Genomic DNA, 21,583 nt, shown 5'->3' with positions numbered 1-21,583 from the left:
TATGTCTGGTCTGGTTAGCACACAGGCCAGAAGGCATTCTGTGATTATAATACTAAATCATAATCTTAAAAAGCCATGACTCAGTGAGTGCATATTGTAGCTGCATGTCAGCTCTCTGTAGAGCAGCTGAAAAGACTTGGGATGAAATACAGAGGACTTCACAGTCGAGCCCGATAAATCTGCTTCAATATGTATAGCAGGAGCTAACCAGGCACGGCTATGGCAGTTTACTAACTGCCAGAGCAGAAAATAGGGAGAGATATTGCTGTCTGTTTCTAGAGGAGGCAATCAATGTATGAAATCTTAGCGGACAGGATACTGAGTAGGCACACACACACATGCAGACTTGCAGGTCGCCATAGAGAAGACACGCACAAAAATGTACCCGTATACAAGCAGTGTTTCATCTGAGGGTGTAAGCATACACATCTCTCATTCCCACTCTCTCTGACCCTGTGTACCGGCCTTTGTGAAGGGAAGCCAAGAAGCAGCATGCTCTCACAGATAATGTGCGTAAGCGGATGCAGCCCATCTCAGGCTCTTCCACAAGCTCGGGCGTAATGCTCCTTGCAGTGTGTTAAAAACCACTTAAAGGCACATTCACCAGCGCTGCGTGATGAGACACTTTCATCTGCTCTGGTCACCCCGAAGCGGCACACTTGTTTGTCATGATGAAAAATATAACATTCATTTGTAAGTGTCACGAAGGCTGACTAAACGCTATAAAATCAGTCTAAAATATGCTTTCTGAGACCCGACAGACACCTGGGTGAACTTGGCATGGCATTACGAGGTTTAGTCATTAAATATGTAGGTTTAGCTATAAGCCCTGCTTGAAGAATTGCTTCGTCATGGCATAATGTAGAGAATATTAGAGGATTAGCTTACACTCTTAGAAATAACTGTGCTAATTAGAACCATAAAGGGTTCTTAGGCTTGTTACTATAGGAGCTATACAAATGGCTCTGGGTAGAACCTCAGCCCCTCAGGATGAACACTTTTGGCACCTTTATTTCAAAGAGTGTTGGTCTCCTCATGCTGCAGCCCTCCTGTAGAATGAATTAAACTTTTAATCACTAAGCCCTGTTTAAATTTTTAAACATAAAAACAGATCCAGCTGGCAGCAGACGTTCCCCTCTGAGTCTGAGCCTGGACGGAGAACCGCCGTGACCCTCCATTAATTACAAAGCTTATTTACAATCAATAAAGTATCCTTTAATGGGGCCAGAGACGGCAAAGGCCAGTGTCACTGGGGCGTCCAATAGGATTTATCTCATGTTACCACCGGCCTCCGAATTAAAACTCATCTGGGAGGAAGCCACGCAGACACAATCATAGAATTAGAGGGGACAGTTTCCCGTTGGGGTGCTCTTACTGTGATTACCTATAACACGGAAGGGGAGGTTTTAAATTGAGATGAAAGGAAATTCAACAGAGCATCACATCAGTGGTCGCCGATAAAATTTAATCTTTCAGAGAGGCGGGTGACTAGGGAAATTTCAGAGTAAAATCTCCTAAAAGATATAAAAAGAATCAGTCTTAAAACTGGTAATTAGGAGTCATCCGTGAAGGAAATATAGCTCAATATTCCTGTTGCCTGGGTGAAAATCCTTCAGCAGCCGCAGCACAATGAAGCATCAACAGTTTGAGAAGAAATGGACTTTGCCCTGAGGGACACACGTTTCTTGGAGCAATTATGGTTAAATCCGGCCGTCTGACTGGAAAACATGAATGTCAGATCGTAATCAAATAAGAACAGTTCCAGAGGAAGAAGAATATTTATCTTGAAACAGCAGTATAATTGAAGCTGAGTCATCCGCAATTTATTGATTTCCTCCATTTCTTTCTCTGATGCTTTTAGGTTTGGGGATTGCCCATTGCTGCAACGGCCCAAAATTACAAAACCCTGTTAGTTCATAAAATGTCCCATTGGACTGAAAACCCATTTCTGCGTCAGCCCGTTATCTGTATCATGTACGCTTCTGTAAACCACAGATATATTACATTTGTCAACAATGCTGTGTTGACAAATGAGCTTATTATTAATATTTATGGGGCTTACGAAAATTGGGCCGCTGGAGCAACAGCATGGCACCTCTGGGTTTGTGTAGAGTGGCGTGAGGAGAAAGTGGCAGATGGACCTGTTCATTAAAACTAAATCTAGCTGCAGAGGTAAATCTCTAAAACAGAGCAGAAAAAATATTCTCATTCAAAGAACAGAGCTGAAGCTGGAGGCTTGTTCAGTCGGAGCCTCCTCCCTCATCTCGCCGGCAGTAGACACCCTGCAGCATCAGATGGGGATAAATCACACGCCCATCTCCAGTTTGAGGATGGCCAGGGGAGCACAGTTCCATAAATCACACTGATATCAATAAGGGGAAGTGTCAGGGCCCCGGCTCGCAAGGTGAGAGCTGCACAGGGCGATGCAGAAACCACTTAAGGTTGCTGGTAACAAAGTTTCACTCCTGCCCCGCCATGGATTATTTATAAATCTAGATTAATGCCCCTGCACTCATTGCTTTGCAGGGGAAGGTGGTGATATCTGTATCACGATGCACCATGTATGGGTACGATCTGTCACAGATGAGACAGGTCTGGATCTCAGGTTGGCTGAGATTGCCGTCTAAAAGCTCCTCAGCTTTTTATTACTCGTTCTGTAAGGAACATAAGGTGAGTTCAAATTACACTTAAGAGTATTGTCACACACCAAAGTCTAAAAGCTTCATTTTTCCAAAAATGGGAAGGCACTTCCACTAAAATAGTCTAATACAGTATACCTTTGTTTCAGTTGTCATTTTGATATCTGTTATAAGAAAGACAGCTGTTATAAAATATGGAATTTGTAAATCTTATATATTGTTTATATCTTTAATATCCCTCAACAATCAACAAGAGTCTCCTGGATGATTAAATAATGCCTGTAAGTTTATGTTATGACTATCAGTTTTAATTATTTAAAACTTTCTGAGAAATCATGTCTCCAAAATACTGATACCCATGAGCCTCAGCAGGCTTTGCTATGGAGGAGAAGACAGTCAGAGGCGCAAATCAAAGTTGTATCACATTCAGAACAATTTTTCTTTTCACAGTTATCTTAATTGACCCAGAATAAATAAAATTCTGTGTATCAGTCTGATGCAGTGTGTGAGAGGAGAGGGAAAGAGCGCTTAGCTGCTATCAGAAGCGAGAAAATGCTCTTGTGGCGTGAGAGTGTGTGAAAAGTGTCAGTTGCGTGTGTCTCATGGTCAATTTGAGAGTTGGCAGCCCTGTCAAGTTACTATATTTATACATTTTTTGTGCATGTACACAGCTGCTCCATTTACATGCGTCGCCGTGTGTAAACACCGAACGTATTAGAAGACATCCCATATGAATAGTTGACCCGAAATCTTCAAACAGATTGATTTCAATCTGATTGAGAAAAAGCATATAAACACAGCTACTATTGATTAGCGTTACCTTTTTGAACAACTATCCAGTTTGAGGTCAGTGTACTTGTTTAAGTTTTATAAAACAGTTTTCGGACAAGCTCCTTAATTTACAATATAAGGAAGATATAAAGGTATATTTCTAAAAAAAAAAAAAAAAGACTGTGCAGAAAATGAACAGGACTCCTGGAATTAACTTCTCCTGCTCTGCAACTCTAAAGCTGTGAACGTCACTCAGATACTATGTGACCATCACAAACTGAAAACCAGTAACTTCTCTACACTCTAGTGACACACGAGCTGTAACTCAGACCTCGTGTCAGCACGCCATCTGCGACCGCAAGCTTTCAGAGTTCAATGCTGAAGAGCAGAGGCAACATTTGGCACAGGTTTCAGGTTCCCCAGAGCACCTGAAAGTGACACTTTCACATAAAATATTTCCATCTCTTTGCTGTAAACTTGGATAATACTGCTTCTCTGACCTTTCAAAGTTAGACAAGTTGTAGCAATAAAATATATGTGTCCCTCTTGCTGTCAGTTTATTTAAGTCAACACCACTTAAGCAAAGTTGGGCTTGATGTGTCTTCTGTAACACAACCCACATACATAGCCAAGTGAATTATTATGCGCTTTGCTTGTGTCATCTCCCTGTGGGGAAACAGAAGTCCTCCTACACAGGCCAACTGGCACACATTTTCATTACCAAATCTGTGCCCAGTTTACACCAGCTTAGACCTCCCTCACCCTCTCTCGTTCAGATCCACTCAAAGGAAGCGACTGAAATAACGCGTCAACCTTTATCAGAGTCAAAGAAAGCCAAACGAAGGAGGACGTTATTCATGGCCTTTTATTTTCCCCTGTTTGTTTTAGTGGATGTCTGGGCAAGAGCAAATAACGGGACGAAACACTGTGAGCCATGTAGGCAGGTGTAGAAAATCCCCCTCGCCTGATTGAGGAGGGAAATAAATCATCTAAATGCACAAAACCTATTTATTCTCTCTGAGCTGCATGACCACAGCTTTTTAAAGTTCAGTTGCAAGTCTTCTTCATAATCTCTTTAACTGCAGACAGTGTGAATGTTGGCATTTGTCAGTGATTAATGATGTTTTTTCCCCGCAGACACCGAAATGACAACAGCAGACGAGCAGCAGATTTTAATATGTTGCGAATGTGCTACTTTAATGCTCCCTCACTGCTCTGTCGCTGCTGTGAACAATAAAAACAAGACTGTGTGGATGAGCGGCATTGAATGAGGTGCACAGAGACGTCATTATCTCTGACTGCATCTGTTCAACCAACAAAATGATTTGCTCTGTATTCGGACAGAAGGAAGTCATGTTAAAATTGCGTAAATGTTGTATTTTCTAACTAAATGTTCATTGGCAATTCAATTGTTGTGCCTTCAAATCATTAAATTAATTTAATTATGGCATGTAATTAAAGGTGAAATATATTTCCACTTCCTGTACTCCTTTTATTTTTGACTATAAAGAGATATAAATGAGTCAATGTTATGAAATGAATAAATAGGGGTCCATTTGTTTTTGAAAAGGACTACATTTATTTCTTAATGTCACATTTACAATCTCTGCCAGGTGTGTGAATCTGTCTGTCCACAGCTTTCCTTGAAAATTTTGGAACTTCTCCTGCCGAGTTGCTTATACCTTTTAGCCATGTTGTCTAAGAAAAAAAAAATCTCAGGTTTCAAAGGTTTAAATGCATGTGAAAGGCGTACGAATGCAGCACAAGAAAACCGATGTCATTCCAGGTTTTAAAGGGTTAAATTTGTTTAGTAAATGAAATTAAAGGCCTATGTCGTAAACAGAATGGGCATTTTTTTTATCATTTGGCAATTGAGGTGAAGTAACATAATTCAAAAATGTTTTTTTCAAGAATAATGTTGAGGAACTTTGGGCAGATTAAATAATCTGAAGTCTCTCTAAACTTTGCATCACAGCAGGTAGAGAGAGGACAGATACCCGAGGAGGAACTAGCTGTATAATATTCTTAATTGTGATTTTGAAGTATTGAGACTCCTGTACTGATATATCATGACCCAGGTTAACACATAAGAGAGTGATCTTTAAAGTTAACAACAAATGAAGCTGGATGATGATGTTAAAGGTCACACACTGTGTTAAATGTTGCCCGGAGAGACGTGTGGTTTTAATGAGACATTTCGATTAGTCCCACTGACTGCAGCTCCGCATCCTCCTCCTCTCCATGCAGAGACCTCACTGCTACACCTGCTGGCCGTTTGAAGTGCTGCTGCACCGTCTGCATCGACAGTCAGAGCAAGAGGTGCCAGCAGTTGTATTAATGAAATGATAAATCTAACCCTAATCTAAATAATAGCCTTTCATCTCTGCTGCTGACATATGACATGGACATGCCCATCATGGAGCCTGCGAAATACACAGGAAATTTTGTTTTGCATAAATCCTCTCACAGGCAGCCATTTGTATGCCTCCCGCTTTCCCGATCCTGTTCAAACAAATAGACCACAGCTCCGGGAAGAAGAATAGTTCAGTGTTTGACAGGCAGCTTAAAGGGGCAAATAGAGTCGTGACACAAGGAGGGAAGGTCACTCTGCAGAGGGCCACTGACGGCAAGTAATCAACATTGGCAGGAGCTCACATTTGCATCGAGATGGAGGCATTTAAAAATCAGCCGGTGTCTCTGGTCCTGGCGGGCACTGAAATTAAATTCTTAAGAATTAAATAGGCTGAGGTCCTGTAGCATCTTCTGGTCCCTTTCACTTCACTCATGTGTACTGTAAGTGGCATTTGATGGATGTAGTCTCAGATTTTATTTGCTGTAATCGGACACCATGAGACAACAGAGCCATAGGGTTAACGTATTATGATTTCTATTAAGTTAAAGGGCAACTTTGGCAACCTGGACTCTATTTTCTCATGTTTTTGTATTCAGATGACTAACGCAGGGTTCCTTCAGCTTAAGGCAAGATAGATTTAAGACTTTGTAAGACTTCTTTAATGCCACGCCAAATTAAGTTTAAGACCAATTTTCTAACAACCACAATTAAAGGACCATTTTGTTTTGCCCAAAGGTTTACTGTTACATAAAATATGACTTTTAGACTAGATTGTTTACCTCAAATGCTGAAAAGATAAATAACTCTTTTTAGAGTGGAACACATGGAAGACAGTGAACATATAGCATTATTATTAAAGCATCTATTTAGTTTACCAACAAAAGTGGGGAACATCTGGTATTTCTGGGCGGTTGTCTGGACTTTTTTTTTGCTTTTATTCTGCATGTGAGATTGCACTGCTTGGCAAATTTTCAGGTCATTTACTTGTAACTTTTTATTTCTTTACAAATTTCTTGCTGATTTTGAGAAATTTCTTTTTAAGTTGCTCATTGCCGTCTTCGTGTTTTTTGAAAGAAATCAAGCCAAATTGCTCAGGTTTTAAAGGGCTAAAGAGACTAAAAAAACAACTCACAAATCTATCTGTGCATTGCTCCACTGTCCCAATAATCCCAAACTCTGTTTTGGTTCAAATAAACCATTAATAATTCACCCAATTAGGTGTGAAAATATACTGCCTTTTTACAAGCTAAAATTAACATTCATTTAAATGGAGTCTGGTGGGTTTGACGACGGCAATTTGAGGCCGTTTCTAGCTAAACGAAAAGGATTTTAAAAGGTCAATCTTTGTAGAGATCCTTTTCATAAATTGTCAGACATTTAAAATAACATTGAGCCAGTCAGAGGCAAAACAAACACTTTTAAATAATAGTGATGGTGCACATTTGCTCTGAGTGTTTACACTGCAGCTTGTTTAGCCGGTCCAGCTGCAGCACTCTCATTCAATACTGGACCTGTTACAAAAATTGCTGTTCCCATCAATCACATAGACACAAAAGCATGGGGAAATGTGGTACAGGTTGAAAAAGTTACCCTTTGAGTTGAGCTTTAAAACCTTTGAAGTATTCACCCCTCATGTCTTGTTATAGTGTTTAACAACACTAAATCACAGTGAGCGTAATTGAGCTTAATTTGACACTGATTAACAGTAAAGGTGGGCCTACGGGGCACACAGGTGGAGCAGGGGGAAATTCACCACTGCAGAGACGCTGGATTTGATTTGTGGTAGCTGTGCCTCTGGATTGTGTTTATTAGAAGGCACAGGTAATTGGCTGGCGACAATAGTCAGCACACAACATTTTGGATTAACAACAGGGTAAAACAGGCGTCTGCCCCACGGCTCAGTACTTCAGGGGCCCCTAAAGCTTCAGACCTGCTGTGTCAAATGGTTCATGCTAATTATGATGAAAATTTGCAATTAAACTGAAGATTTTCCTGGGAATATTAGAAACTAAAACACATCAGCTGACATGACAACAACCTTAAACTGGGTATGGGGCAGCAGTAGCTCGGTGCAAAGGGACTTGGCTTGATAAAGTGTTTCTTGTTCCATTTAATCATGAAGCTTGGTCTTAAAAAGCAGACCAGCCGCCAGAAGAAAAAGTTGGCAAGTATGCTAGATTTACAGGTTTTATATACTCTATATCATATCAATGTTTTGGAAGTGGAGGATGGTGTGACACCTAGGCAGAAGCTGTTTGAGACCAACAAGCAACACAGTATGGATGTTTTTTAGCGAGTCATTGTTCTGTTTCCAAAGGTTTTTTAGCCACTAGATGTGGGCATTTTTGGCAACCTGTGGCTGTTTTTCCAGTAGGGATATTGCAACAGTATTGGTTATTCTTTAAAGTGACATTGCTGCATTTGCTGCCATGATTGTGCCCCTTAAACTGTGTATTTGAAGACTCGTGCAGTACAATCCAAGGTTCACTTATATAGTCGTATGCTCAGTACTTACCGAATACATGCATTTAACAATAATTTTAGCTACAATGTGTGGGTGTTTCTTAGCAACCCATGGCTGTGTTTCCAGCAGTTTTTTAGCCACCCAATTTAGGTATTTATCGCCACTCTTGACTGTTTTTCAGGCAGCTTTTTAGCCACCAAATTATTGTTTTTCTTTGGGACCTGTAGATCTTTTTCTGGTGACTTTATAGACACCAAAATGGGTGTTTATTAGTTACCCATGGCAGTTTTTCTAGCACCTCTTTAGCCACCAAATGTGGCTGTTTTATAGTAAGCTGTGGTGTTTTTCAAGTGTTTTTTAGCCACAAAATGTGGATGTTTTTAGAAACTCATTGCAGTTTTATAGCCACCCAGCACAGGTGTTTTTTTAAGCAACCTTTGGTCATTTTTCTGGTGGATTTCTGGCTACCAATGTGGTTGTTTCTTTAGCAACCTGTGGCTGTTTTTCCAGTGAGAATAGTGCCAAGAAAAATGGCTGTTTTCTACTGAGCCATCACTGCGTTTCCTGCTAAGATTATACCCTAAAACAGAGTAACTCTGCAGTAACTCTCCTCTATGGAGTGCTAGAGCAGAGTTCAAAAGCACACACTTACCCACTCACACAATTAGTATACATTAGATGCATATGGTTTAGTGAAAATACATATGTTTGTGAAGTTCTGAGCTGACTGGATAAATGAGACTTGGATTATACTGCAGTAGTTGTGTTAGAGTCTTTAAACTGTTTTTAGAGGTTTTGCTGTTGTGTAACACTGTCCTGTTTTAATCTTCATTAAGTTCATCAAGAATTATCTCCATATTTGGACTCTAATTCACCATGAAGGCATGCGAGAAAAACAAAGTTTTCTTCACAAATTCAACGCAGCATGGGGTAAACAACTGATACACAAATCATCATTTTGTAGGTGAGATATTCCTCTAAGGACACCTTGGTTGATCAGCGTCAAATATTCGTAACTGTATTCAGTGTGATTCAGTGTTAAAAAACGGAAACTCAAAGAGGTGTGAATCCTTTTTCCTCGCTCTAAATTCAAGCATAAAATGGCTGTGATAACTTCTCATAACATCCCCACACATCTTGTCCTGGCTCAGCTGTCACACGGATCTGTTGCCAGCCTGAAGCTGCTTTCACACAGAATCGTAACTGCCACTCCTTCCCTCCGCGCTGTCAGTTCTGCCTGACACCACCAGCCCCTCTGATGATACCAAAACAGGCTGATTTGGCCACTTCAAGGGAAGCACTAAATAACCAACCAGCACACGCTCCCACTTGCTCTTATTTCATGTTCATGTGAGCGTCCCAGTTCAGTTCATTTCCTTAAAATGCTTGACCACACAACACTCAGCCAGGGGCCTGTTGAGGGCTTGTAGTAACTTTGTATCTCTAAGCAGCAGAGGCAGATTGAGTCTTATACTTCCCTGCCTGGGGCTGTTGTGTATCAAGTGCAGCTGAGTGGTTGATAGGCTTAGCATGGCTTCCGAGTGGAGTAAAGCCACAGGGAGACTCCTGGTTTGGTTTTCTTCATGAATCAACAAGAGTTACAAAAGTCCTCGTTTGAAATGAACTTAAACAGACACTAGAGGAGAGACTCTGCAGCTGTGTGGGATCATTTCCAAACCTTCCAATAGACGTTTGCAGCTTAAATAAACTGCAAACCGAAAGGCAAAGCTTTACCATAATTGCAAAACTTCATCCTGCATTGCTGCTTGTGGGTAAAATCTTGTGATGCAATGCAGCAATGCAACAAGCCAATCAGTGCCTTCGACTTGCTGTTTAGTGGGTTTTACCGAAAGTGGCAGTGACAGTAGCCACATTTACACTGCCAGTTCAAAGCGGGAATATCACACCATTATGCCACCTTGCTGTTCTGTATATTACATCCAGTCATGGAAAGGGAGGACAGAGTGGTCTCGCCTCTGAGCTGGGAATAGAGGTAGTAACAGCCCCAAGGTCTGTGTAAGATGCAAAGCTGAAAAGTCATAACCATGGGCGGCATGGGTGTGAGGTTTTGACGACATATTTATGTGTGTGACCCATCGCAGGAGATTTAAAAAGCAGCTGTTAGCATAGCGGCTAGTACAAAGAAGAAGAAGAACAGCAGCTGTAAATGTCTACAAATTTGGACAACTATGAGGTTCAGGAGCTCCTTACCCTCCGAGCAGAAGACGAGATCAGCCGCCATATAACAGAAAAGGTAAATGATTGTGATTGACATGTTATGTCTTTGTTATTGTTTATAATGTGAGGTTTGATGCATATGTTTTATGTCATGCTAGAGGCGGATGCTCGTGCGTTAAACATCACGCCTGTCATGCCTCCTCTGATTGTGGGATGCCGTGATGCAGTGTATAATCACACACTGGAGGGAAATTATGCTGCAGTCAAATGGTTCTGTGTAAAAATGCAGGGGGCATATAAAGGGGGGACTATGTTGCGCGATCTCTGTCTAAAAGCGGCTAGTGTAAAGTAGGCAAGTTTAGCTGGTCTTCAGGGCACACACTGGGGAAAAGACAAGATAAAAGGGGAGTTCAAAAAGTAATGTCCCCATCTCAATTGCAAGCAGAGATTTTTTCAACCAAATTTAGTACACACATTTCTGTATGGGTCTTCATGAGATAATTAAATAAACTCTGTTGTTTTCAGGAATTTCAGCAATGTTCAACATGGCCACTGCTCTTGAGGTTTGTCAGAAGCAAAGAGCTGTCATACAATTCTTTGTTGCAGAGGTAGAAACTGGAAAATGTGTACAACGATGAGGATAACTGTCAAAATTTGGTTTTGTAACCAGCCAGACGAAGGACAAGGGAGCTCAAAACTGCAGCTGTTGACTCCTACACTCAGTTCTTTAAACCCTAGCAGAGTGACCCCACCTCTCTGGGACATCATCATTGAACAAGGGCTTGTATCCCAGCGTCGGGTGATTTGCAAGACAATTGCAAGATGACTGTTTCCACTGAGTGATGTTATGTGACTTCTCCTCTCGCAATAACATTCCTAGAAGCATGGCGATGGATGTTCAAAACATCAGCAGGTTTATGTCTAATGCAGCCACAGCACCATTATTTCCATTCAAAGGCGATGTAGGCAACTTGTGGGTTAATCAAAACCCACCTAATTGCAATTTTGTGACAGGATTTCATAGGCATTTAGATATTGCCTCTTCTTTGTAAGACAACAGAAGTAGTCTGTCCGACTGCCAGTCAGGTAAAGGTGAAAGAGGGTTAAATTTCCTCTAAAAAAAGATTGTGTGATCTTGCTTTCTATTTATGAATCTACACTGACGTCAAGAAAAGCCACAAGGAGTCCATGTACCCAGAATACCCCAAAGGTGGAGTGTCCTCAGACATTCAAAGGGTGGGTTCAGTTTCAAAACCGCAGGACAAGAACAGAACAGATCAATAAGACGCTGCAAACAGGTGAAGAGAAAGACAGAGAGAGACGGAGTGGTTAGGTATGTCAAAACGGTTCTGATAATGGCATTTGGTGCTGACCAAATGAGATTCTGCCATCAAATGGGCCTTCCACACTCATAAATAAAACTGGAAAACAGGTCCAATTGTCACAAGTGATTGTTGACAGCTGGTTCGGTTCGTATCTGGGGAAATAAGTCTGTGAATTACACGGGCATGGAAATAAACGCACTGAAACAGAGGCCCGCTGAACTGAGAGAGGAGATGAATCTGTTTCCAGATAAATTATATATTGGTTCAGTCCTGTAGGAGCACCATCATCGCTGTGTGAAGAACTTCATTGTCCACTGTGAATTAGCTTCACCTCTCTAATCTCCTTTCATCTCGTCCATGGGCGGGAGATGTGTATGCCTTTAGGCTGCTAATGACTTAATATAACGGTGAAAATGAGGCACTGGCAGGTTCCAGGAATGTATTGTACTGCTGTTTTTTTTTATGTAGAAAAAAAAAAGGATTTCGTTCTATAACCAACTTCAGATTTATCATTACAAATACGACAGTTTTGTCACCAGCTTTAGAAATATTCAGACTCTTTTAATTCCGACACCATAAAGAAAAGAGCACATTAGAGCGCCTCACAAGGGCAATGATACAGTCAGGGTTGCTATTTGTGACTATGAATCTGGATCTGAAGAGACAGTACAAAAGGATAGAGGGGACCGTGGGCGGGAAGGAGAAAACATCTTAAATTACTTGCTCTTCCAGTTCAGCCCACCGCCAGATTGCTGTCAGGCCTGGACTGACGTTTGATTGAAAGCGCCGACAGGACAACGGGAAACGGAGACCCAATTAGCGCGTTAGCTGGCCACTGACCTCTGATGGCGAATTGATGACCACCAATAAATGTCTGTTAGATTCCAGCCGCCATTGCACAGTGTGTCAATCATGAGGCTCGGGTGCGTAGTGATGGAGCTGCAGTTTACTCCCACACTCGTGTAGTACCACCACGAGCTTGGCTTTAAATAAATTTGGAAGGAGAGAGCGCGGAGACGATTTTAAGTCGCTCACACAGATGTTGGCAATCATCCACACTGCTTTCACTTTGGCAGCGGTGCGTTTTAATTGAAACATACTTATCATAAGTCATTTCATTAAGTGACTTTGATTGTTTTCATGTCTCATTGCAATTATTTGTCTGGTGTTATTATAAGTAATGCAGAGCATTGTGTTGATGAGGCTCTGCTAAGAATTTTAATGAGATACACTTACAAGAAAGGGCACCTTCATTCTGTCAAGTTTTTTTTTTATTTAACTTAAAGGGGAAGTGCAGATTTTTTGCAGGGTTGTTTTTTTAGTGGGGTTGTATGAGGAACTTGTCCATGGTCAGTGTAGATGTCAGTCGGCTGCACTGACACAGAAGCTAAGCGATCAAATCGATCTCACTCCAAACTTGTCAAATACAGATGCTTGGTCAGCACCCATGGGCTTGAGATATTGACGCCAAGGGCACCTTTCTAAAGCTGTATTAGTTGCACTGGACAATTATTACAGTTTTTTTGTTTTGTTTTTAGGGCTTTTTGTCGTTATTAGATAGGACAGATATTTGTGTAAAGGGGGAAAGAGAGGGGATGACATGCAACAAAGGCCTGTGGCCGGAATCAAACCCGTGGCTGCTGCAGCAAAGACATAGCCTCTGTACATGGGGCGCTCACTCTACCATAAGAGCCAATGGGCGCCCCAACAGAGGTTTTGTTGCTTAAATCATAAAAGTAAACACCTAAAACCAAGTTTTTTTACTATGTTCTAAAAGAGACTGTGTGCATTTAATGACTCGAATCTGTACATTTTTTGTGTGAAAAGAGAAGTTTATTTTGAAAAAAAAACAATGCACGAGCGTAATTTGGCAGGCTGCTCCTCAACGTACAAAACGGATGACCTAGGGCATTATTAGGACGAGTAACTCATACAACCTCACTTCAAAAGAGCTGAACTATCTCTTTAGACATGGTTGTGTATTCTTTACAGGAGTACTGGGACCTCTCCTGGGTGATGATGTCTGCAGAACATGTGTCTTTCAGAAGACACGTGTCTGTGTGTACATGTGAGTGTCCTCACACATGTGCACCTGCCGATCAGACAGGAGATGATTAAGTGACCAATACGACTGAGTTCTCTGCCAGGTTCAGTAAAAAAAAACATCAGTCGTGGGTGTGAAGATATAATGTAGACAGGAACATGCAGGGTCACCTCCAGTCCTTCCCCACTTTTGCTGAAGGTCACAAGCCGACAGATGAGTCTGCCTTTCGTCTGGCCCTCTGCCGTCCACATTAGCAGGCTGAGCCAGGCCTTGCCAGCGTCAGCAAAAGAAAAAGGCTAGGTGCGATTGCCCTCTTGAGATAGAATGTGTCAGCCTTACACACACTGAGAGTAAATAGTGCAAAAACAGTGAGGCCGTGGGGAGGGATTGAGGAGAAAGGATAGAATTGGAAAAGAGAACTAGCCAAAATTACTGATGCACAAGCATGCATATTTAATTAATCAGAGTCGTTAGCTGGTATAGATTATGCAGTAGCCAGTTTATACTGTAGGTAAGGGATATTCAACTTGCTTTGCTTAGGGGCCACTTTTGAAAAATTACTGGTGGCCAGGGGCCAATCACAGTCACCCCATACATGTTTCTAGAATTTTAGGACGTTTCTCAGATTTCAGGACATTTCAAGAAGATGAGGACATTTCTAGGATTTTCTAAAATTAGACTTATCTAATAAGATATATATGCTGATTTGCATGTATTTACAGAACAAAACTCTTAACATGAAGTCATCTTCAAACTTCTTTCATTTTGTTGCAATATTAGAGTAAATGGTTTTAACAGAGGGGATTTTGGATTTAACTTTATACTACTCAATCAAACAGAAAATACTGTCAACAGCCATAAAACATCCATTTTTGTCATGGTTTTAGGAATCATATGTTTTATAAATCAGGCTATGAATGACAGATGAACAAACCCTTCAGTAAAAGCTTCCAGAATATACAGCTGAATAAAACTGGAATATTTGTTTTATATATCTGCAACTGAAGTGTATGAGGAAAAATATGTATAGTTAAATTTAATGCAATATTACACAAAAAAATAATTGGGGTAAAACAAATTAACTAACAGGTATCACCATGAAACTTCTCCCGTTGATTACTTAGAGTAAGACAAGTATTTTTTGTACTATACGTTTTTTTGAGATTATATGTTCAAATACGCAAATGAGGCATTTTCTTTCTTTCCATTTTCTTTCCACAAGTCTAAAAGAAGACATGTTATGGAAGCAAAATTTTGTCTCCCCCTAAAACAAGCTATTTGAAAAGGTCATCTTAGGCTGCGGGAAACTGTAATTGCCCCTCCCTCCCCAAACAAAACGATTAATCGATTAATTAAGAAAACAACTGACAGCAGCTCTAAACCAGGGACCACCCACAAATTCACTGTGGCTTTACAAAGTAATTTTCTCTCCTACATAGCCCACTTGCAGGCAGCTCTTTTTGTTTTGAACGTATTAGATTCTGGGGGAGGGGGAGGCAGCTGTTTGCCGGGCCCAGCTGTCAATGACGGCTGGCAGAGATGAGAGGGGAGGAGCTGATTTTGAACAAACCTGTGCATACATGGTCCCACAGGATCAGCACTTTAAAGAATTCCCTGAAAAACCCAGATGATAGCTGGATGTCTCTGTTTACCTCTGCGTCGGCGGCATTCTTGCAATCCCATGCGCTCATTAATTATGCTAAATACTGTGATGGAGATGAGGAAAACGTGATTGACTTGGCAGAATGAGGCTGAATGTAAAATATCCTAATAGTTTGCAATATATTGTAGGACGCTATGAATTTCTTTAGATTTCAGTCCCACTTTACACCTTTAATATGTCCATTTAAAAGAGACAAGTTGTTGCATTATGTAAATTGCAACAAATTGAGGTTTGGTTAGTCCAGGGACTGAATAGATGTTGATTTTTAGGCCAAATCTGCAGTCCTGAAATTTATTCAACAGGGTTTATGAGCAGAGTGGCAGAATAAAAGTACCAGTTTTTGACCGCATAAAAATTAATTCACAGCAACTGGGCCGAATCTTTCCACCGTCACAATTATTATTCATGAAAGAGAAACAAGAAAAGTATGTCAAAGAAATTGTGGTCTAGCTCAGTCTAAACCTGCAACACAGATTTGCTTTTCACACCGTGTTATATCTCAAACTGTGAATTATCACACACTGATTTCTGTGTCTTTCATTTCCTGTGTTTGCAGCCTGGATAGTTCACTGTGGACTTTACAGTCCATTACGAGACTACAGGAAGCCAGGCAGCATTATTGTTAATGACATGGCTTTAAGTTGGACAATTGAAGCCTGTTGTTAAACTGAAGGTTTGTAGCTAAAAAAAAAAACTTTTATGAGCATTGGCAACGGCAAACTTATAAGGCACTCTGCATGTTCATCTGCAAATGGAAACAAAATCATACAGCTACTGACAAGACAAATACTAAGTTCTCCATATATAACAAACAGCATAAAAAGCCTCTTAAAGCCCTGTCATAGTGCAGCTTTCAATATTTCGCCCTGAAAAAGCAAATCTCTGCCTCCCGTCCTAGAGACCAAGGCTAACCAATGTGTCCAGTGTCAAAACCATAAGCTTGAAATGTTTTAATGACATTAGAGTAGCTTGTAGCTAAATGCATTGAAGCTGTGAGACACTGTAGAACTGTTCTTTTTTAGGTGTATTATGCAGGATTTTCACAAAAAAATAACATTGTATAGACTCTTCAGAAGTAAAGAAGTAAAGTAAGTTATTGGTGGTGTAGCTGAATTTAATTAAATTGGAACTGAATTTTTATAAAAGTCATCTATAAATAAGGGCGTTAACACTTTGAGTGAAAGTTGGGTCCTGTCTCTTGCAAAGGCAAAAAGCTGTCACTATTTCACAGTGTTTTATTAAGTTAATAAAAGCCAATTGTAACATTTTGGTCACCATTAGTATTTTTTATTATTCCAGTAGGCTACCAAAAGTTTAATTTGCAATTGCAATTTATTAATTTATGTTATCTTTTTTCTTCTTTTTTTTTTAAATGGTGTCTGTGTATTGATACAACATTGCCATTCCCACAATAGTACATTATCTCGCAGTATATGTACAAGCTGTGTAACGAGGTGTTGAGAATGTTGTGTTTAGAGCACCCAACAACTCCTGCATAGTAAACCTTGAAACAAGCCACTACTTACTTTACAGGAACGTCGACATAACACTCACTCTGGATCCCACCCCTGTGTGTTCAGACTGGAGTGTAGTGACAAGAACATAATCCCTCACTGGCTTCCCATTAAACTCCCGACAGCATTTGCTGGAATGCATGACTAAGCCAGAGGTAGCCCTACCAGGAATTGAGCCCGAGGTCTCCGTGGGTGAAAGTTTTCTCCTATGTGTCACACGTGTTCCCCGCCAAGCTCTGTCTGAGTGTTTTACATTGGCCACTGCACAACAACAGAGCCGCCACATCGGTTCTCAAGCATTCCTCAGCCTTTATCATCTACCTGCATCATGTTCCTGTACATTCCAGCTGCTTGGAGAAAATAAACTCTTGTTTCATCTGCTCCAAATCTTCTGATTTGTAACAAGTCCAAACGGAGCCCAAAGAGAAACTAGCTACCACCATACATGGATGACTAAAAGCAACCAGATCAAGCCAGGGAGGACAGCTCCCCCACACCTCAAACAGAATTTCTCCTGCCTGTAAATTGGTTTTCGTCACAACTGGCTGTCAGTGTCGGCGTTTGTGGGTTTCAGTGTGTCAGATTTGACACAGCTCCCCTCCAATAGCTGTGGGCTGCAGCTAACCACCCACACACCCCCACTGGGGAGCGACCGTCTTCTTCTGATCCCCCGTCAACGACTTGACAACACTGATCACTCTGATCATCGTCCCCTCCAGCACTCGGCAGAGATTTACAGCCCAAAGCGTCCAATTGGTCAAAGCCTGACTAATCAGACCAAAGCTTATGAATGCAGCTATTTTACTGTAACTGGAACACAAGGAATAAAGAAAGTACAGCTTCTCTATGTTGGAAACTAGAATTACCATCATGCGGTTGTATGCCTCCACGCACCGAGTTACAGTTTACATCCATGTCCGTGAAAACAAACTATCGTTTGTTTTTTTTCTGATAGTGGTGCCAAAACGATACTTTTAAAACGGTACCGGTGCCTTAATAATTCCTGAGTGGGCGGGTTTCGGACCATGGTTGGGCGGACCCTTCTATGTGGAGTTTGCATGTTCTCCCTGGGTCGGCGTGGGTTTTCTTCAGCTTCCTCCCACAGTTCAAAGAAATGTTGGTTGATAGGTGACTCTAGATTGCCCGTATGTGTGAATGTGAGCGTAAATAGTGACATTACAATATTTCAACGTTGTAGATTAGTAAATGTACATGGTTCATTGATAATCATCAACTGTTATATCACGGTATGCCTTAAAACCTGTATATCACTACAGTCACAGTGACCTTGACCTTTGACCTATGATCACTAAATTCTAGTGAGATAATCCTTGAGTCTAAGTGGATGTTTGTGCTAAATTTGAAGAAATTCCCTCAAGGTGTTTTTTAGATTTCAGGCTCAAGAAAATGGGACGTACATACAGACAGACAAAAACATAAAGCCTCAGGCCACGGCTATCGCCTGTGCCAAGGCCTCAAAATACTGCAAACCAGCACTAAAAGTTTCCACATTTGATGACATGCACAATTGGAGGACTAGAATCCAGCGCTTAATGCGCCTGGAGACACTGTCATGTTTCATCTCCGCACCAGTGACCAACACAGGAGCCATGCCCCGTCAATCACAAACTGACACATCCATGCTTGCATGCCAAAAGGGACAAGGCAGCCTTGTTTCAAATAACTGGATTTGTGCATCTTTGGGTTGATGTCGAAGAACATACTGTATATATGTGAAGCTGCTTAACAAGAGAGGCTTGCAGAACAAAATTAATTTGTTTCCCAGGATGTGTAATGCGCAGGAGATGAAAAATGTTCACGCACATAAACCCAATTAACTGCTCAAACAAAGAAATCCCTTCCTCACTCTCGAAAATGTGAGTAATGCAGACCTTTGCGCCAGTTTATGGTGTGATTATAATTTATGCCACCTCCTAAGCGGCGCTCGCAGACTGTGTCTCTTTTGTGCAGCGCCGGCTTTACGGCCGCGGAATCTCCAAGAAAGAAAAGAGCCAGTGTCATGCGGTCAGAAGACATTTTAGTCAGACAGAAATTTGTGTCAGCACTTTCTGCCAGGGAGCAAGAGGCCGGCGTTCAGAGCTGTTAGCCCCCTTCTCAGAGGAGAGTCAGGGTTTAATGGGACTGCTCTTCCACTCCATTTGCCGGCCCGCATCTCGCAGGCCACAGCTGCATGCATGTGAGCCAGCGACTGTCACTCTGCATACCGCTCTGCAGCCGGGCAGCGCCACACTCCCTTTAACAGCTGACAGAAGTTGTTCATCTTCAGACCAACACTTGAAGCAGACTACAGACATAACACGTGTGTGAATGTTAGACTCTTGTAATGAGGCTGCAGAGGTCACTCTTTTATTGCCGGGCAAATTATCTGACCAACTCCTGACGCTGCCGTGGTTATATTCATTCTGATTGAGGCCTTTGCTCTAAAAAAAAACCCCAAACAACTTCTTACAAAATGACTTTGGATCTATTTCAGAGCCAAACAACAATTTCATGGCTGGCCAGTCACAGAGTAATTACACATGGCTTTAAGCCGGCGCATCGATCAGTACTGAGGACTTTAAAATAAGACTATTTTTGACAGACAGCTTCTTGAAGAGATGACAGCACCTCTGCTGCACGTATTGTGAAAATTCACAATGAAAATTGAAACAGGCAACCTGAATCTATTTTCTGATGATAGAGTTTTCCTGGATAAACAGCGAGAGTTATTGTGCTGTCCACACTCCCCTCTGCCAGAAAGATGCATCACTATTAGGTACGTGTAAAAGGTCCGTTCTCCAAGGTCCAGTAGTTAGCAGTTTGTCAGGACATTAGCTGACCAAAAAAAGTCTCTTTAATTATCCTGAATAATGACAAAGCAAAAATTAATTTAGGAAAATAGCAAATGGGAAAAATTAAAGTGATTTCTAGTCAGTTTATATCTTCACGCTAACAGCTTCTTTTGATGATGGGCATTAATTTTTTTCTAAATTATGAAACAAAAAAGTACATTTACTATAATGTGAGTGAACCCATGCAAAACATCTTTACATGAATTGTTTAACCCGTTGAAACCTAGGCCAATTGCTTTGATTTCTGGCAATGATCAAAATAAAAAGAAATGACTCCAAAATTAGCAATAAATTAGGAAAACGTATAAGAAAATGACCTGAAAGTTAACACAGTTAACAGTTAACTAACTGTTAACACAGTTATAGAAATTATAATGAATATTTAAATATATAATTATTATCATTATAAATATTCCAAAGTTGCTCATTGCTTTTTTCCCCATCTCTACAGCTGATATATCTCCAATACTCGGCAACTCACACCAAAACAATCTAGATTGATAAATAGCACTACAGGTAATTACATGTATTTTTGAGTTTGGGGTAAAATGTCTCTTTAAAGTTTGTTTGGCTAATGTATGAATTTCAGGGCTTAAAAAGAAAAAAAAACAGAAAAACATGCAAAGTAACAAACATTAAAGTTCTGCAAGTTAAGAATCACCACCCAAATAACAAATGTGCTTTCAATGAGTCTTTGTCAGAGAACAAATGTGAGAGAATGTAAAAGTATTCTTGTCCTTGGCCCACTTGCAAAACACGATGTTTACAATGAATCTTTTGTTACTCCACACGATGACCTCGGTGTGATGCATCAATAGGTCCAAAGAGGTCCCTGCTGTATATGCTGGTTCAAGTGGCATGAGACTCGAGAGGTGACTCACCATGAGTAGACAGCAGGCAGGTCTCCAAATCCGGCTTTGAGGGCAGCGAGGCGCTACATTTCGCTGGGGCTGAACCACAGTCCCGATCCCTCTCCAGAGGGGGCACCCAACAGTTCTCTACAAAGCCAACCACAGTGACATAAAAAACTTAAACTCAAGGAGAGCAGTGGACTGAGAGAGTCTTGTATTGACACACAGCAGAAGTAGCAGAAGCAATTTGACATCTGGCTCAGTGGCGTGGAGAGTCAATGCAGTGGACTGTCACTGTTCGCTCTGTTCGCTGTGGATGATCTTTTTCCAGCAGAGAACACAAACAGTGGTTGCTGATGCAAACAGCAGCTTCTGTGGGGGCTAAAAGGGCGGGTTGTAGAAGGGCAGACTGGGACAGTAGACAGTTGTCACCCTCTTCAGGGAGAGGATCTTACATAAAGTGCTGCTTTCAGAGTTGTGATGAAGAGAGCCTCTAAACACTCTGCCCAAATGTGTCATTATGTCATTAGGTGACAGGGGTGGGGGCTGAAATTTCTGTGTGGGAATCATGTGATGAACACCAAAATGAGCTGGGGAATGCAGAGATGTAAAAATGAAATATTACATGTTTGACTGCTCCTCATCTCACCTGGCATCAAAACACCAATTCGCAAATCCAAAAATAGTCTAGAACATCTTAAACATCTCAGTTAATTTTCAATTTCTTAGGGGTGTTATTAGAAACTGTAGATGGAAAGACCTACAACCAGTCAGAGAAACAACCCATGTGAGGCTTGGGCAGTATATTATTTTTCATACCTTCCTGAAATTTAATGGGGTACATGAAATATAACGGTATAAGTGCACAGCACCAACCCCCACCACTCCCTACTTACATTGGCTTGTCAGACTAATAGATACACAACAGA

At 41.1% G+C, this 21,583-nt stretch overlaps 1 protein-coding gene across 2 annotated transcripts in view; it reads right to left on the bottom strand.

Annotated features, from left to right (window-relative positions):
• Positions 1–20,801, bottom strand: part of LOC121959384 (protein TANC2-like) — a 171,403-nt gene extending 150,602 nt beyond the window's left edge. For both annotated transcript variants that reach the window (XM_042508672.1, XM_042508673.1), the window contains exon 1: positions 20,685–20,801. The gene's annotated coding sequence lies outside the window, so the exon portion shown is untranslated. The remainder of the gene's footprint in view (positions 1–20,684) is intronic.
• Positions 20,802–21,583: the final 782 nt, after the last annotated feature.

This window comes from Plectropomus leopardus, chromosome 19 (genome assembly GCF_008729295.1).
Source record: "Plectropomus leopardus isolate mb chromosome 19, YSFRI_Pleo_2.0, whole genome shotgun sequence".
NCBI classification, from domain to species: Eukaryota; Metazoa; Chordata; class Actinopteri; order Perciformes; family Serranidae; genus Plectropomus; species Plectropomus leopardus.
The sequence above is the reverse complement of the archived record's forward strand: the minus strand, read 5'-3'. Positions and strand labels throughout refer to the sequence as shown.